Source organism: Heptranchias perlo, chromosome 6 (genome assembly GCF_035084215.1).
Source record: "Heptranchias perlo isolate sHepPer1 chromosome 6, sHepPer1.hap1, whole genome shotgun sequence".
Lineage (NCBI taxonomy): Eukaryota > Metazoa > Chordata > Chondrichthyes > Hexanchiformes > Hexanchidae > Heptranchias > Heptranchias perlo.
In genome coordinates this window covers 5145673-5165656 of record NC_090330.1, presented here as the reverse complement: position 1 = coordinate 5165656, position 19984 = coordinate 5145673, and positions in this window count along the sequence as shown.

Here is a 19984-nt window from a genome sequence, read left to right as displayed (position 1 = left end):
TATGATCCAGTTCTCACTTAATATCACAGGCATGCACACCAGATGTGATCGTGAGCAGGAGCTTAGGGAGAGACCAGTTATTCTGCCCTCACCAGCTCCAGCTGAAATGAGCTAACTGCACAGAGCAGGGATCGAACTAGAGATCTCCCTGGACGTATGGCTGCCATTTACCCACAGTTACTGAGAGAGGCTGAACCTAGAGCAATTTACACCATCATTTAAACTCCAGCATCAAACTGCTCCTTTGAAAGACTTTGAGTACTCGGTGTATTTTTACAATTAATTTACACCATTGATGGCACCAAGCAAACTCTGACAGCACCTCCCAGCCCTGTGACATCTAACCACTGAGAAGGACAAGAGTAACAGTGCCATGAGAAACATCGTCACCTCCAAGTACCCTACCCCAGTCATGCAATGTCCTGACTTGGGCATGTATTGCAGTTCCTCCTTCATCACTAGGTCACAATCCTGGAATTCTTCACCTAGCACCAAAACTGCAAGGTCTGCAGTGGTCACAAAGGTGACTTCGAGCCACTGGAAATGTGCAATAAATGTGGCCTTCCCAGCATTGCCCACACCCCGACAGCCAATAAAAAAATAATTAGGGGGTGATATTTATCTTTCCGTTTGTTTTTACGATGACTGACGAGCATTCTTGGCTGTGCTCTTTGTCATCTCAGAATTAAGTCCTATATCTACCCTGCTCAAAGAACTGCCTCCAGGTAAAAGAAAGAACTTGCATTTTATATGGCACCTTTCATGACCTCAGGACACCACAAAGTGCTCTTATAGCCAATTAATTACTTTTGAAGTGTACTCACTGTCTTAATGTAGGAAACGTGGCAGACAATTTGTGCACATCAAGGTCCCATAAACAGCAATGAGATAAACGATCAATTAAACTGTTTAAGTGTTGTTGGTCAGAACACGGGGAGAACTCCCCTGCTCTTCTTCGAAATAACGCCATGGGATTTTTTACGTCCACCTGAGAGGGCAGACAGGGCCTCGGTTTAACCCCTCAGCGAAAGACGGCACCTCCGACAATGCAGCACTCCCTCAGCTCCACCTCCTTTCATACCAAATGGTTTTCGTCTCAATGCCTCTAACTTAAAAGTCTAGTCCACAAGATTTTAAAACCTATAGCCATCACCCAACTGTTACTTCTTGACTTATCAGCTCTTCAATCTTGGTAATTCTGTTCACCTAAGTTTGTCAATAAAAAGGCCATTGGGTGATCATATTTTTCCAGAATTAGCAATTATGTAGTCACTACTTCAGGCTTTTTGAAAAACAATTTGAAATAAATTACTGGAGGATACCAGGGTTTGATGGAAAACAGCACAAGTCTGTGTTTAGGTGTCAGTTATGGCTCAGTGGTTGCACTCTCACCTCTGAGTTAGAAGGTCGTGGGTTCAAGGCCCACTCCACCGACTTGAGCACAAGATCTAGGCTGACACTCCCACTGCCAGTACTGAGTGAGTGCTGCACTGTCAGAGGTGCTGTCTTTCAGATGAGGCGTTAAACCGAGGCCCCATCTGCCCTCTCAGGTGGGCGTATAAGGTCCCAGGGCATTATTCGAAGAAGAGCAGGGGAGCTCTCTCCGGTGTCCTGGCCAATATTTATCCCTCAGCCAACATCACTAAGGCAGAAAATCTGGTCATTAACTCATTGCTGTTTGTTGGACCTTGCTGTGCGCAAATTGGTTGCTACGTTTCCTACATTAAGAAAGACTTGCATTTATATAGCTCCTTTCGCAACCTCAGGACATCCCAAAACAGGTAGATCTGCATTGATGTGTAGTCACTGTTCTAATGTAGGAAAAGCAGTAGCCAACTTGCGCACAGCAAGCTCACACAAACAGCATTGAGATAATGACCAGATAATTTGTTTTTTTTTTAGTGATGTTGGTTGAGGGATAAATATTAGCCAGGACACCGGGGAAAACTCCCCTGCTCTTCTTCAAAATAGTGCTGTGGGATCTTTTACGTCCATCTGAGAGGGCCACGGTTTAACGTCTCAACTGAAAGACGGTGACTACACTTCGAAAGTACTTCCTTGGCTGTAAAGTACTTTGGGACGTACTGAGGTCGTGCAAGGTGCTATATAAATGCAAGTTTTTTTTGCTTTTGGAAGAACTGCATCCTTTCATCCATGCTCATTGGTGCTAGAAGACTGAAGTTGCTAAAAGTTGCAATCCCATTGCCGCCAATTGCCAAAAGCCAGAATTGATCACCTTCTCCAGCCGGTGAGAAAGGGAAGAAAATTGGAAGGAAAAATAGCAGAGGAAAGTTTTACATGTCTGTTTTGTTTTTTGTTGAAAAGTTTGGGCAACACATTCTGTTTCCTCCAAGGTTATATCATCGAGCCACTGATTCTTGATCTGGTAGATCTTCACAGCTGTGAGGAGCCCTCCAGTGTCTAGCCCAAGGAGCCGTTCCTCATGTATGTTCGATGAGGGCGCAGCAGCCGAGCCCAAACCAGAGATCAACGAACTCGGCTCAAAGTTGGAATTGAACCTGTCCTTATTGCTGTCTGATTTAGTGCTATACTGCACAGCGCCTTTACCCACCAGGCTAGGGGAAGGAGGAAGCTGTTTCTTTTTTCTTTGTTTAATTGTTTCTAGAGGAGTAAAACTTTTGCTGCCCTTGAAGGACTGCTATTTTACACGAGCCACGTGGAAGAGATTTGTTGTGTTTATACATCATAGCTTGGGCAGCCCAGTGTTATCACTGGGTCAAAACCCTGGAACTCCCTACCTAACAGCCCTGTGGGAGCACTTTCACCACACGGACTGCGGTGGTTCAAGAAGCAGGCCCACCACTGCCTTCTCAAGGTAGGGTTGCCAACCCTCCAGGATTGTCCTGGAGTCTCCAGGAATGAAAGATTAATTTCCGGTCTGCAAGCAACTCATGAGAAAAATCATAGAAGCATTAAAAAAAAATGTTTTTTACATTTCCTTTGAACACTTTAGTTTATTAGTTATAAAAAATATTGGAGATAGGGTTGGGGAAAGGCTGTTTGATCAGGCGGGCGGTTGGAGGCGGGAGGTCATATGATGAAACCTCCAGGAATACGTCCAACCAGAGTTGGCAACCCCATCACAAGGGCAACAGGGGATGGTCAATAAATGCTGGCCGTGCCAGCGACACCCATATCCTGAGAATGAATTTTTAAAAAGGCTCGTGGTCATTTCCCCACACAGTGAATTAGCAAGAGGTGGCAAAAGACCAGTGCTTTCCAATGGGGAGAGTCATTGGACCAATCTTGTACAACCTGGTGCCTGGCTACAGACTGTTATTGACAAAGGATTGGGAGGAGGTCTGTCAAATGGATATGGTCCATTGAGACAACAGGAGGGAAGCATTTAACTGTCAGCTGCCCCTGCGGCTCAGTAAGATAAGTGGTTTGGATTCACTTGTTTCCTACATTGCAACAGTGACTACACTTCAAAACTATTTCATTGGCTGAAAAGCGGTTTGGGATAACCTCAGCTCATGAAAGGTGCAAGTCTTTCTTTCTTTCTTTCTTTCTTTCGTCCTTTCGTCCTTCTGTCCTTCCTTCTTTCCTTCCTCTTTTTCCTTTTCCTTCCTCTTTAATTCCTTCCTCCCTGTTCCTCCCCTGATCTTTATGCAGTGATCCCTGTTGGAACAATAGCATTTTGTGGACCTCAGATGAGGACAGCTACGTTGCTCTCCATGGTGCAATAGCCCAAACAGACCAAAATATCCCATGTTGAATCCCGGGGTTATGCTGAGTCGGCTGGTCTTAGCCGGGGCAACAGTTTCACATTGTTCCTGGGTGCTGGCGAGGGGGAATCGACCATTCGGGGTTCCTGCTTCTGATTGTGATCCAGTAACCCCTGCTGGAAGTTCCCCATTCACATTGAAGAAGAGGAGGATTGGGTTTGACTTTAAGACGCTCCTTAAAACCTGCCTCTCTGACCAAGCTTTTGGTCACCTGTCCTAATGTCTCCTTCTTTGGCTCGGTGTCAATCTTTGTCTGATTACGCTCCCGTGAAGCACTTTGGGACGTTAAAGTTTGCTCTATAAATGCAAGTTGTTGTTGACTGTGAAGGCCTCTACTGTCAAATGAGCTGTCGGCACTCACTGTCTCGACTCACGGAGAATCGAGACTTTGGCAAGGTACCAGTGGCTAAGTGCTATCTGTGAAATGAAATCGTACCCCAGTGAGAATCAGAGCCTGGGGTAGGGAAAGGAGAAACAAAAATAATAAATGAAAGTTAGCAGCAGTAGGTGGGGGGTGCTACTACTAGCTTCAAACACCCCAGGTTAGGGAGGGATGGACAAAAATTAGCCACAAGCAAACCCTTTCTGGAACTGCATGCGTAGACGTAGGTCGAGGACCAGATCGGCAGGGCCACTGGTTTATGGCGACCTATCAAATCAAATTCCATTTTTATTACGTGGGATCGCGGGACATATTCCCCCCCCCGTGTTTTGGGAATCACTTTCTACCGTTCTGTCCATTTTCTGTAAAAGCTGCAAACCAGCAGCCCTGCAGGTCAGCCTGCCCCTGACACCTCCCTCCTGCTCCTTGGTTGAATCACCTGCCAATAGTCTGCGTCTGGGCTCGTGCATGAAGAGTGCGAACTGGAGCAAGACTGGCGATCAGGGAACTGGCATTCAACAAGGAGTCAGCACCTAAGGAGAGGAGAAGGGAGCGGAGGAAAATTTGAGTTTGGTAACTGAGTTACATTTGAATCGCACTTTTATTGCTTCCAACTAGAAAAGAGAAAGCTGAGGAGTGACCTAATAGAGGTCTTTAAAATTATGAAGCGGTTTGATAGGGCAGAGAAGATGTTTCCACTTGTGGGAAAGTCCAAAACCAAGGGTCATAAATATAAGATAGTCACTGATAAATCCAATCGGGAATTCAGGAGAAACCTCTTTACCCAGAGAGTGGTTAGAATGTGGAACTTGCTAACACAAGGAGTAGTTGAGGCGAATAGCATAGATGAGGAGAAAGGAATAGAAGGATATGCTGATAGAGTGAGATGAAGTAGAATGGGAGGAAGCTCGTGTGGAGCATTAACACTAGCATGGATTAGTTGGGCCGAATGTAATTCTATGTAAAAAAAAGTGAGAAAAAATAATTAATGTGGAAGAGGTCAAAAGAACTGAATTATTAATGATTGCCACAAGAGGGTGCAATTTCTTTTTAAATGACGATACTTTTAGATTTTTATTTTCATCCAAAAGACTGTTCAGAAATTTTCAGTTCAGAATTGGCTGTACGTTTCAGATGTTGTTGACTGAAACGTGCTTTAGGAAATCACTTTTATTATATCTTCAATTTGTTGTCGATTTTATTTATTCTGTTCATCGATCTATTTATATAAAAATTTTGAAAGCGCGTGTCACAATCCAGACATTACACTTTGTATAAAACACAAACAAATCGCTGAACAATCTTAAGCGAAAGAACGCACACAAATAAAGACCTTGAACTTATTTAGTGCCTTATCATCCCCTTAGGATATCCCAAAATGCTTTACAACCAATGGGTTGAATTTGAAGTGTAGTCACTGTTGTTATGTAGGCAAACGTGACAGCCAATTTATGCACAGCAAGGCCCCTTCGATCAGCAAATGAGATGATAATCTGTTTTTGGCGGTGTTCGCTGAGTGAGGAAGGTTGGCTAAAGACACCAACAAGAATTAATTCCCTGCTCAGCTTCATGCAATCTGCTACGTCCACCTGAGAGAGCAGACGGGCCTCAATTTAACATCTCCTCTGAGGGGCAGCGCCTCTGACAGTGCAGCACTCCCTCAGTACGGCACTGGGAGTATCAGCCTAGATTTTGTGCTCACATCACTGGAGTGGGACTTGAACCCACTGACTCGGAGACAAGAATCCTGCCCACTGAGCCACTGCTGACACCACCGGTGATCAATATCACATGAGTTCATCAGGTAGTTAAATTTTTTAAAGATATCTTTTTTTTAAAAAAAAATTCTTCTTCGCTCTCCTCTGATGAAGCTGTTGACCTCTTGCAGGGGGTGCAGTTCTACAGGCCCTCTGGTACCTTTCCCAACTGACAATTGTTCACGTGCGATTATTGACAATGAGTGTCAGCAGGCAATCAACTGTGGAGGCCATCACAGCTGAGCATGACCCTGACCTCACCTGACCACGTACATTAAGGCCCACCACCACCACCTTCTCAAGGGGCAATTAGGAATGGGCAATAAATGCCGGCCTTGCCAGCGACGCCCACATCCCGAGAATTAATTTTTTTTTAAACTTACAGAATTAAAAAAATTGTAACAGAGTTGTTGAAAATCATGAAGGGTTTTGATAGAGATGATAGGGAGAAACCGTTTACGCTGGCAGAAAGACACCGAGAACCAGAGGACACAGATTTAAGGTACAGTAAATGGCAAAAGAACCAGAGGGGGAGATGAGGAGAATTTTCTTTTTACGCAGCGAGTTGTTATGATCTGGAATGCGCTGCCTGAAAGGGCGGTGGAAGCAGATTCAATAGTAACTTTCAAAAGGGAATTGGACATACACTTGAAGGGGAGAAAATTGCAGGGCTATGGGGAAAGAGCAGGGGAATGAGACTAATCAGATAGCTCTTTCAAAGAGCTGGCACAGGCACGATGGGCCGAATGGCCGCCTTCTGTGCTGTAAGATTCTATGATTTGTACCATGTATCCCCAATAAAAAGCTATAAATAGGTGACCATTTTAATTGGAATGCGTCTGAATCGCCTCTTGCACTGGATGTCATCCAAAACTTCTGCTGCCCATGTCCTAATTCACACCAAGTCCTGTTTATCCATCACCCCTAAACCTCTCCGCCTCGCTACCTCTCTCTCCTCCTTTAAGACGGTCCTAAAAACCTACCCCTTTGATCAAGCCTGTCCTACTATCTCCTTATGTGGCTCGGTGTCAAATTTTGTCTGATTACGCTGCTGTGAAGCGTCTTGGGAGGTTTTACTACGTTAAAGGCAAGTTGTTGTTGATGTATTGGCCACCTCTAAATCTGTTCCGCAAAAGCTAGGCCAGCCCGCGAAAAGCGAGTGACCATCTGACCCTCTTTAAAATTGCAACTTTCTATCTTGTTACAGTAATAAAGAATTTAAATCATTCAATGAGGGTTCCACGCTGAGCAGAACTGTTCTGCCTTCTTCTGATGATTGGGTTTTGAAGATTATGTATCATGTAAAAGGCATCCATCAGGCGGCAAGTTCAAAAGCTTCTCACCCACCCAAAGACAGTCACAGTGGATTATGGGTTGGGGGGGGGGTGGTGGGGGTGGGGGTCGACCTCTGCCCTCCCAGCTGATGTCAACTGTCGTTGGACAGTTGGAGGGTAGCATGTATCGTTTGGAAAGAGTCCGCACAGCGTGAGAGAAAGACGATAGGGGAAAGAAGTTGGGTCAGTATGTTTCAGATCGCACAACATTAGGAGTAGGCTAGAGTCATCGAGCTCTGCTCTGCTCGGGTGTGAGTGGGGTTCCTGCTGGGATTGGAAACACAAACCAAACCCTTAGAACTTAAAGGTGGCCAAAAGGTTAAAGAGTTAGGGTCATGAGATAAAGTGTCTTACAAGATGCATTACCTTACTTATAAACAGGAGAGTGCCTTGCCATGATAGTGTCACACCATCTGCTGCTGCTAATCAACATTTTTCTTAGGAACATAGGAACCGCTGGGCGAGAGAAAGACCAAGGTCCATCTAGTCCGCCTTCTACCATCCTGGTAGTCACCTGGTACAACGATAATGGAGTTGTTGACTAATCGTAGCAATCAATCTCAATCAATTAGTCTACAACAGACCCAGACATGAGGTGAGGAAAACCCCCATTGGTGGAGAGATTTGGGAACCAGAGGTCCAAAGTCACCTGTTCCTCCTGAGCCTCGTACACTTACCGCACATCATGTCTCAAGTTACTGCACCCCCAAAATATTATTTACTGAAAGAAATCTATCCAATTTACATTTGAATGAATCAATACTAACTGCTTCCACCATCTCCCTAGGGAGCCTGTTCCATAGATTGACCACTCACTCACTGAAATATTGCATAGAATTAAATAGAATTTACAGCACAGAAACAGGCCATTCGGCCCAATTGGTCTATGTTGGTGTTTATGCTCTACACGAGTCTCCTTCCTCTTCATCTCATCCTATCAGCATAACCTTCTATTCCTTTCTCCCTCATGTGTTTGCCTAGCTTCCCTTTAAATGTATCTATACTATTCACCTCAGCTACTCCTCGTGGGAGCGAGTTCCACATTCTAACCATTCTCTGGGTAAAGAAATTTCTCCTGAGTTCCTTATTGGATTTATTAGGGACTATCATATTTATGAGCCCGAGTTTTGGACTCCCCCGCAAGTGGAAACATCTCTATTATTAATCAGAGTATCACAGCAGGTACAGCACAGGAGGAGGCCATTCGGCCCATCATGCCTGTGCCGGCTCTTTGAAAGAGCTATCCAATTAGTCCCACTCCCCTGCAATAGTATTAACGGAATTTGAAGAAAGCGGTGCTGTGATAACCTGGGGCTATTAAGGAGATGCAGTGCAAGATTATACAAGAGGCTAACGATAACAGGGACCGTTCTGACATTGTGAGCTAAAGTTAAAGGCTAGCTACATTTAAAGTGTCATGCAGCAGTTCCGGGTCCAAATCTTTCACAGGCATCTCCTTCAGCTACTGTCGCTAATGTTAAATATCATATTAAATATTTTTAAGAGTATTGTTTCCGCAGATTAGTTCTTCCCAATTTTCCTCTCTTCTCGCTCTGAGGGCAGAATTGCAAGGTTGTGGATCCAAGGTGACCCAAAGCCTTGTCTACATTACAACAGTGACTACACTTCATTGGCTGTAAAGCGCTTTGGGACGTCCTGAGGATTCACGTCCTTCCTTTTTCCGTACCGTTCCCTAGTCGCCATTCTTCTTTCCTGGGGGGAGGGGAGCGGACATCACAAATATTCCTGATCTTGCCCTCACCCGATGTCCTCACAGAAGCTTAGTCCAGCTGGGGCCATTTCCTTCCACTTTATTGCCAGGGACACTGAGCCCAATTTTTAAAAAATTAATTCTCGGGATGTGGGCATCGCTGGTAAGGCCGGCATTTATTGCCCATCCGTAGTTGCCCCTTGAGAAGGCTGTGGTGGGCCGCCTTCTTGAACCGCTGCAGTCTTATCCTTATCTGTGGCCGTTCGATACAACTGAGCAGGTATTTCAGAGGGCAGTTCAAGACTCGACCACAGTGGCGTGGGACTGGAGTCACGTATGGGGCAGACTGAGTAAGGACGGCAGGTTTCCTTCCCGAACGTTAATGGATTTACGACAATCCGACAGCGTCATGGTCACTTTCACTGATACCAGCTTTTTTTACAAACCGAATTCAATTTCAGAGAATTGCCATTGGAGGGATTTGAACTCACGTTCTTTGCTGGATTATTAGTCCTGTGACACAGCTACTGTGCTACAGTACCCGTAGCAGTAATTGCAGCTGCAGCATCTTTCTAACACCTACTGGGACAGTGCTCCGTGTGGAGTAGTCCCCATTCATGGCACGAATTGAAAACATCTGCTTCCAGCTCCTCTAGCCACATCAGTGGATAGGTCATGTATGTGGTGTACGAAGCCATACAAACCCAAAAAGCTCCCAGATGAATATTCAATTGTTTGATCTTAGTTGGGGGAATAGTTGTTGAGCTCCAGTTGACCTTTTTGATGCCAGCAGTGGGTAGCACTCTCACCCCTGAGTCAGAAGGTGGTGGGATCACTCCAGAGACTTGAGCACAGAATCCAGGCCAACACTTCAAGTGCAGTGCTGCACTGTTGGAGGTGCCATGGGATCTTTTATACCCACCTAAGAAGGCATATGGGGCCTGCAGTTTAATGTCTCATTAGAATTAACAGCACCCTCTGACAGTGCAGCACTCCCTCAGTACTACACTGGGAGTGTCAGCCTAGATTTTGTGCTCAGGTCTTGAACCCATGACCTTCTGACTCAGAGGCAAGAGAGCTACCCACTGAGCCATGGCTGACACTTTATAGTTTGTAAAAACTCCAGACAGCCACTCCAGACATGAGAGAACCTTATGCATCAACATTTTCAGTAAGCTGACACTTTACCCTGCTATGACACTACCTGTCACCACCTACACATCAGAGACCGTTTAAATGTGTCAAGAGAGAAAAGCAGCCCCTCTCCTACATTCTCAGCTCTCGTGGATGTGGAAGAGCAGGTGGTCGGGTCTCGTTACAACTTTGAGAGGTATCGCTGCGATCAGACGCCAGGCCGTGAGGCAACATCTGCAGTATCTTGGCCGCGTCCTTCTCCAAGATGACTCACGATGGCCAAGGCTCCACCTATCCCCCAGTGGGAGGACGACGGCACTGGCCCTCGCCAGGAGGCGGGAGTCAGTATTTGCTGATTTTTTTTTTAAAAATGAAGTGCGGAGAGGAGGAGGCAACTGACGTTGGGAAATGGGCTGCTGAGATTGGACACTCAGCATGAAAGGAACAACTTGCTTTCATCTAGAGCCTTTCATGTCCTCAAAACATTCCAAAGTGTTTCGTCACCAATAAATCACTTGTTTTTTTTGAAGCCTAGTCCCTGTTATGTAGGCAAATGCCCCAGACAATTTGTGCCACACGCAGCAATCGATAAAGAAAGAGCTTGCACCTTAATGCCCTCAGGACGTTCCAAAGCGCCTCACCGCCAATGAAATACTTTTCGAAGCGCAGTCACTGGTGTAATGTAGGAAATGCAGCAGCCAATTTGCGCACAGCAAGGTCCCACAAACAGCAGTGAGATAAATGACCAGATAATCTGTTTTATTGACGTTGGTTGAGAAATAAATGTTGACCCAGGACACCGGGGAGAACTCTCCTTTAAATAGTGCCATGGGATTGTTTATGTCCTCCTGAGGGGGTAGGTGGGGCCTCGGTTTAATGCCTAATCAGAAAGATGTCACCACTGATAACTCACTGGAGTACTGGGGAGTGTTCCCATGTTGGGAATGGGTTGCACAATCCTCCATCTCACCATTTTGTGCTGAAACTCAAGCAATGAGAAAAAAAAGCAGTCGCAATTAACTCTTCCAATGCCTAATGTGGCACATGGACTGGAGAGATCCCAGGTTTAATCTCTGGTCTCTGGTGAGTTAACTGATCTCAGCTGGGGCAGCAGATAGCCTTAGAGCCTTTTGAGGTGGGGGGGAGGTGGGGAGAAATTCAGTCAAGCTTCCTACATCCATTTGTTATTCAGGTGCCAGCCGTGGCAGCACTCTGACCTCCGAATGAGAAGGTTCAAGTCCCACTCCAGAGACTCTAATACAAAATCTAGGCTGACACTTTCAGTACTGAGGGAGCGCTGCACTGTCGGAGGTACCGTCTTTCAGAGGAGAGGTTAAACCGATGCTCCCTCTGTTCTCCCAGGTGGACATAAAAGATCCCATGGTATTATTCTGAAGAAGAGCAGAAGAGTTCTCCCCGGTGTCCTGGCCAATATTTATCCCTCAACCAACATCGCTGAAACAGATTATCTGGTCATTATCACATTACTGTTTGTGGGAGCTTGCTGTGCGCAAATTGGCTGCCGTGTTTCCTACATTCCAACAGTGACTACACTTCAAAAAGTACTTCATTGGCTGTAAAGCGCTTTGGGATGTCTTGAGGTTGCGAAAGACGCTATATAAATGCAAGTTCCTTCTTTCTTTACAGTAACCATTGCTCGGAGGAACGCAAGCAAGCTTCATTTGACCACAACTGAGCCCAAACCCGCACTCACCCAATCTCTGGGGTTTGCACATGGGCCCCTCCTGGTCTGTATGGCTCAACTGTGCATCAGACAAGATCACTGAGCCAGCGAGGGAGCCCGTCTTTCTCATGTCTCTCTTTACTCCGCTATGGGTGTTAGCGTTGGACCTGCCCACCCAGCAAACCCCCCCACCCTCCCACTCCCAGCCACCACTCCTGACCCCCCCCCCCCACTCCCAGTCACACCTCTCGCTGACCCCCACCCCCCCCCCACTCCCAGCCACCACTCCTGACCCCCCCTCCACTCCCAGTCACACCTCTCGCTGACCCCCACCCCCCCCACTCCCAGCCACCACTCCTGACCCCCCCTCCCACTCCCAGCCACCACTCCTGACCCCCACCCCCCCCACTCCCAGTCACACCTCTCGCTGACCCCCCCCCCACTCCCAGTCACACCTCTCGCTGACCCCCACCCCCACTCCCAGCCACCACTCCTGACCCCCACCCCCCCCACTCCCAGTCACACCTCTCGCTGACCCCCCCCCCCACTCCCAGTCACACCTCTCGCTGACCCCCCCCCCCACTCCCAGTCACACCTCTCGCTGACCCCCACCCCCACTCCCAGCCACCACTCCTGACCCCCACCCCCCCCACTCCCAGCCACCACTCCTGACCCCCCCTCCCACTCCCAGCCACCACTCCTGACCCCCACCCCCCCCACTCCCAGTCACACCTCTCGCTGACCCCCCCCCCACTCCCAGTCACACCTCTCGCTGACCCCCACCCCCCCCCCACTCCCAGTCACACCTCTCGCTGACCCCCCCCCCACTCCCAGTCACACCTCTCGCTGACCCCCACCCCACCCCCACTCCCAGTCACACCTCTCGCTGACCCCCCCCCCACTCCCAGTCACACCTCTCGCTGACCCCCCCCCCCACTCCCAGTCACACCTCTCGCTGACCCCCACCCCCCCCACTCCCAGTCACACCTCTCGCTGACCCCCCCCCCCCCACTCCCAGTCACACCTCTCGCTGACCCCCCCCCCACTCCCAGTCACACCTCTCGCTGACCCCCCCCCCCCCACTCCCAGTCACACCTCTCGCTGACCCCCACCCCCCCCCCACTCCCAGTCACACCTCTCGCTGACCCCCACCCCCCCCCCCCACTCCCAGTCACACCTCTCGCTGACCCTGCCTAGCCCCGGCGCTCGCAATGGATTTCTGAGGAACGTTACGATCAGACACTGAGCTGACAACACCTCTTGAAAAGGAAGGAAGGGAGAGAGAAGGAGAGAGAGAGAGAAGTTAGTTTGGTAACTGAACTTGTAGTGAGCTGGGGGGAGGCACATCTCCAACCAAATGCCTACCAGGAGCAAAAATGCTAGAATCGAGGCACGGAGTGGTAGAAAATGAACCTTTCATTACATTCTACGGGGTCACATTAATAAATTATTTTAATAACGCATCTGTAATTAATACCATATGCAGATTGCGTTCATTGTCGAGCGATTTATTACGGAAACAAAGGCTCCGACTCATGCTTTCGTATTGCTGCATTCTCAGTTTCTAAGATTTGCCACCGATTACACCCCACGTCTCCCCGCTCGCCCCCCCCCCCCTCCTCCTCTCCCACCCACCCCCCTCCATTCCCCGTGCCCCAGTGTGCACCCCCTGATTATCACAGGGCAGACGCCGCCCTCTCAAAGTGCTCTCCATATCAAATGGCTCCACTTGCCATGGCTGGCGTGTATTGTGTGTTGCTCTTTCCCAGACCCAGCACTAAGCTGTCCAATTTATTTTTATTAATTATCCCCTTAACGCTGGTTTCGAGTTCCCATTTTATTAAAAGCAATCCTTCACTGTTCCCCGAGATAAAAGTGTTGCTTCAAGTAAATGGGTTTCCCATGTATGAGATTCTTTAATCGAAAAAAAATAAAAATGCTGCGGAACGCAAGTGGCGTTGAATGGCGATTCAAAAGCCTCTTCCTCATCTAATTTCAAAGAGCTGTTGATAGTTTTATTGTTTCTGATAGTGTGGATGTGGAGCCTTTAGTTAAAAAAAAATAATACTTTAATGACAGGCTAAATACTTTCAGACAGTGCCAGTTCACACACACACACACACAAGAGCCTCGAAAAGATCTGTCTTTTAGGAAGAAACTTTCACGTCTAAGTGCATTTAATGGGTGCCGAGGGTTTTTAAGGCTGCAGCTTTGAGTGTCAGCTTGGCTCAGTTGGTTGCATTCTTGTCTCTTGAGTCAGAAGGCTGTAGGTTTGAAACTTGCTTCGGGACCTGAGCACTATCGAAGGAGCAGAGAGAATTAGGGGTCCGCGTACAGAAATCACTAAAAGCTAGTAAACAGGCACAAAAAAAAAATAGATTAAAAAGGCCACGGGAATGTTAGCTTTGTCTCAAGGGGGCTGGAATATAAAGGGGTGCAAGTTACGTTACAGCTGTACCGAGCTCTGGATAGACCCCCCCATCTGGAGATACTGTGTTCAGTTCTGGGCACCGCACCTCAGGAAGGATATATTGGCCTTGGAGGGGGTGCAGCGCAGATTCACCAGAATGATACCGGGGCTAAAAGGGTTAAAGTATGTGGATCGGTTTCATAGACTAGGCTTGTATTCCCTTGCGTATAGAAGATTAAAGGGTTGATCTAATCGAGGTGTTTAAGACGATTAAAGGAGTTGATAAGATCAATAGAGAGAAACTATTTCATCTGGTGGGGGAGTTCACAACCAGGGGGGGCATAACCTTAAAATTAGAGCTGGGCCATTCAGGGGTGATGTCAGGAAGCACTTCTTTTTACGAAGGGAAGTGGAAATCTGGAACTCCCTCCCCACAAAAAACTGTGGATGCTGGGGGGGTCAAGTTAAATTTTCAAAACTGAGATTGATAGAGTTTTGTTGGGTAAGGGTATTAAGAGATACGGAACCAAGGTGGGTAAATGGAGTTAAGATGCAGATCAGCCGTGATCTAATTGAATGGCGGAACAGGCTCGAGGGGCTGAATGGCCTCCTCCTGTTCCTATGTTCCTATGAGCCACGGGTGCTGTCCTTCAAATGAGATGTTAAACTAAGATTTAAGGTTCAGGTGGAAGTTAGAGACATTATCTGAAGAAGAACAAGTTGCTGTTCTTCCCTCAACCAACACCACACGAAAAAAACGGTTACCATTTCCTCTCATTGCTGCAAGACCTTAACTGCGATGTGATAAGGTACATGTAAAAGCAAAGTCTTTCTTACTTTTAGAAATTCCAGAGATTATTATTGCCAATATCCAGGGATGAACGCTTGATGCTTTCAGATGACATTCCTTTATCCGCTGTTTTAATGCAGGCGTTAAGTAATTGATCATAATCCTCCGCTACTTTAGCAGAGGAATGTCAAATGAACGCGGTTAGTGTTTGTTCACTAATATCGCCAGCTCTAAGTTCTAGGCTTAAGACTTAAGGGACAAACATGGCCTCGAGGGTAAAGGTACTGATCGGCCTGGTACTGAGCCACACAAAGAAAGCAAGTACTTGCATTTATATAGCGCCTTTCACCACCTCAGGATGCCACAAAGTGCTTTTCAGCCAATGAAGTACTTTTGAAGTGTAGCCGCTGTTGTGATGTAGGAAACGCGGCAGCCGATTTGCGCACAGCAAGATCCCACAGACAGCAATGAGATAAATGACCAGATAATCTGCTTTAGTGATGTTGGTTGAGGGATAAATATTGGCCACCGGGGAGAACTCCCCTCCCCCCGTTGTTGGAGAGGTGCTGGTAGCGTTCGGACAGTTTGGAGTGAAACCACACTAGGTGGGGGGGGGGGGGGGGGACGGTGGTGGCCAGTCCCATGGAGCTGGACACCCGAGGAGAGGTGAATCGGGCGGTGACGTCGACTGGACTGATCTGCTCTTCACTCGAAGCTGCCAGAAAGATGCACGTAGTTTGTTTGGGGGTGGGTCGGATAGGAAATGGAGCGACAAGAAAAGGAAAGACGAGGAACGAGAAGGACGTCAGACACTTTCTTTTCAATTAGTAGAGCTTGTGACACCCAATACATGTCCCAGAGCAGTGCAACAATGCACGGAGCTCAACAGAGAAACAATGTAATCCCAACGCTGTAACTCAGGATACTGCTGCGTATTCAGGCTCCTTGTCACTAGATACGTTTGGCCAAATACAACAAGGAAATGGAACATTGGCCATTCGCACGCCATCAAACCTTAACAATTATTGGGTCTTGTTTGGGATGTTTTTTCTCTCTACCCCGTCCCCTTTACTGTGTGCTTAGTAAACACTGAGCAAAGGTGAGAAGCTGCAACTTTGGATCTCGTTTTGCCAGGTGATCAGTCTTGAACCTTTTGTTTGCACAACAGATTGTCTTCCCTTTAGGTTCCTGCCTGTACGAACTCTTGAGGATTTGGACCGCGCTGCTGTAACCTAGGTTGAAACGTCAATGTAGTATCGAGGGAGTGCTGCACTGTCGGAGGTCCCGTCTTTTGGTCGAGACGTCTGCCCTCTCAGGCGGACATAAAAGATCCCATGGCACTTCGAAGAACATTCGAAGAAGAATACTCTTCCTCGAATGTGTAATTCAAAGAAGAGCAGGGGAGTTCTCCCCGGTGTCCTGGTCAATATTTATCCCTGAACCGACATCACTAAAACAGATTATCTGGTCATTTATTTCGTAGCTGTTTGTGGGACCTTGCTGTGCACAAATTGGCTGCCGTGTTTCCTACTTTACAACAGTGACTACGCTTCAAAAGTACTTCATGGGCAGTATAGCACTTTGGGACGTCCAGAGGTCGTGAAAGGCACTATATAAATATGCACGTCTTTCTTTCTGGTCACTATCCAGTGACAGTGTGTGATATTGGATGACTGCTGAGGATGGTATCAGCCTGTGGAGACCGTACTCCAGTGATAGACAGAGAATGGGAGAGGAAACGGGGAAACTAGAACAAAAGCCGCTTTCTCTGCAATGTATTGTTGGAGGGGGGATGTCTCTCTCTGTGAGCAAGCCAGATAATGTGGATTGTAAAGTGTTACCAGGAGTGTGATACAGCATTCAAACACATAGCCCATCACACTTCCAACTGGGACTACACAACAGGTCATCAGCTGAGTATTGATTGGCTGTCCCCAAAAGGTGGGGGGGGGGGGAAAACGGGGGGGGGGGGGGGCTTCAGTGATAATTTCCATCACAAAACCTGTCACAACAAGGTGATTAATCAGCGAGAAACAGCTATCAGAGGTTTGTCACTCCTGCTTACTGTTACAATTCTTATTAAATCCTTTCTCCCCAACCCCCACCTCAACCACCCCCTCCATTTCCCCAGTCTGCACTGCTGTATCTGTGCTGGTGAATTGGACACAGAATACACTGCAGTAAAAAAACCCATAATGGTATGAATCTCTCCGCTCTCTGCTCCAACCTTATAACGATATGCGAGTTCACTACTTGGCCTGCAGTGATCTGCAACGGGTAGATTGTCCAGTAAGGATCTGAGCCATTCATAGGAATATGGGAACAGGAGGAGGCCATTCAGCCCCTCGAGCCTGCTCCAACATTCATTTGGATCATGGCTGATTTTCACCTCAACTCCCTTTTCGCACCTTTGCTCTATATCCCTTGATACCCTTACATGGAATGTACAGCACAGAAACAGGCCATTCGGCCCAACGTGTCCATGCCGGTGTTTATGCTCCACATGAGCTTCCTCCCTCCCTACTTCATCTAACTTTACCTAACAAAGATCCAGCTATTTCAGTCTTGAAAGCTGCGATAGTCTCCCAGCATCCACAGCCCTTTCGGGGGCAGGTTTCTATCCCGCTTGTGTGTGCTGAGTTGGATGATCTCAGATAGGGTAGCAATAGGGTGACAAAGTAAGCCTCAGCATCCAGACCAGACGGTGAATGTCACCCAGAGAAGATCCTGCCCTTATTCAAGTAGTGCCAATGGGATCCTTGACATCCACCTGCACCAATGGAACAGGCAGACAGGACCTCGGCTTTAGCGTCTCATCTGAAGTAGAGCACCTTCGACGAGCCTGCGTCCACTGGCGGGAGGGTCAGTAACCAGAGGACACAGATTTAAGATAACTGGCAAAAGAACCAGAGGGGAGATGAGGAGAATTTTTTTTTAACGCGGCGAATTGTTACGATCTGGAGTGCGGTGCCTGAAAGGGTGGCGGAAGCAGATTCAATAGTAACTTTCAAAGAGCTGGCACAGACACAATGGGCCGAATGGCCTCCTTCTGTGTTCTGTGATTGTATACACATGCACACGCCATGCGAATATGAGGATTGAGATCACATGCCAAACGATGGTGTCTATTACTCATTTTTTATTTACTAATCAGAAATGCAATTCACCACATCTGGATTCCACTTAGCCACATGTGGCTTGTGGCTAACGTATTGGACAGCGTGAAGGGCAAGCGGTTAAAGAAAAGTGCCAGAGATTGGGCCGATGACACCATAAAACAACAACAACTTGCATTTTTATAGTATCTTTAACGCAGTAAAATGTCCCAAGGTGCTTCACAGGAGCGTAATCAGATAAAAAATTGACACCAAGCCAAAGAAGGAGAAATTAGGAGACCAAAAGCTCGGTCAAAGAGGTAGGTTTTATGGAATCTCTTAAAGGAGGAGAGAGAGGTAAAGAGGCGGAGAGGTTTAGGGAGGGAATTCCAGAGCTTAGGGCCCAGGCAGCTGAAGGCACGGCCGCCAGTGGTGGGGAGAAGGAAGAGGGGGGCGCACAAAAGGTCAGAAGTTGGAGGGACGCAGAGATCTGGGAGGGTTGGACGGTTCGAGGAGGTTACAGAGAGAGGGGATTCTGAAGAGCTGGGGAGGAAATACAACTTTCCAGAAAAAAGGGAGAAAAAGGCCAGTGTTGTCCCTCGGAATGTGTTGTGTAAAACAACAAGACAGTCTTACCTGCCAACATTCCACCTCTTAGCAGGAGAGGCCCAGGACTGGGACTCCATTTGTTGATTTAAGTTCTCAGAAGGCTGTGGTTTAAAGCAAGAAACTGAATTGGAAACTTGGGAACTTTGAAGCCAGAATTATGTTTGAACGCTATCAGGTGTATGAAAGTTAAATGATTGATCAATCACACAGTCAAAATGGAAAAGTAATAATTGACATGTGTGAAATATTATTTAATAGCTATCAGCTGGGAGCAGCATTCCAGTTGGAATTCAATCCATTTCTTGGCTTGTTCTGATCCTGCGGAATCCGTCAGCAAGGAAGCAACTTCTGCTTGTTATTTTATTGTCTTTCCATGTTGTTCTTTCTTCTATTTAACGACCGGTGGCATGGCCGATGGTTATTGTCTGACTTTTGACAATGTATCTGTAATAACACAAAGGCAGGAGTGCGTTAGACTCAGGCTAACAGATGAACTGGCCAAAGGCTGACACTCCCAGTCCAGCACTGAGGGAGTGCTGCACTGTCGGAGGTGCCGTCTTTCAAATGAGACGTTGAACCCCGAGGCCCCGTCTGCCCTCTCGGGGGGGGGGGGGGGGGGGAGGAGACATAAAAGATCACATGGCACTATTTCGAAGTAGATCAGGGGAGTTCTCCGCGGTGACCTGGCCAATATTTATCATTAAAACAGATTATCTGGTCAAAAGCAAAATACTGCGGATGCTGGAAATCTGAAATAAAAACAGAAAATGCTGGAAATGCTCAGCAGGTCAGGCAGCATCTGTGGAGAGAGAAACAGAGTTAACGTTTCAGGTCAATGAAGCTTCGTCAGAATTATCTGGTCATTTATCTCATTGCTGTTTGTGGGACCTTGCTTTGCGCAAATTGGCTGCCGCGTTTCCTACATTACAACAGTGACTACAAAAATACTTCATTGGCTGTAAAATACTTTGGAACGTCCTTAGGTCATGAAATGCACTATATAACACTGTACATATCCCTGTACAAACTGAGGAATTGAGAGGGGGGCGCGGGTGAGGTTTGATGTCCGAAGGTTTTACTATTCCCAGACGGTGACTGACCTTTGGGACAGGATTCTGGAGGAGGTAGTGAAGGCTCATTCCTTATAGTCCCTCAGCCAGACTGCTGTGGGAACAGTTCAAGAGGGAAGCCATCAGCTGGCCACGATCCAACCTCAGTGCCTAATGCGTGCTGCCACCACACTCCCTCCTTGGCAGCGAGCTCAACTCAGTCACTTGCTGATACGTAGCTCTCCACCGCAACTACTAAGGCTGCCACTGGGAGATCGTT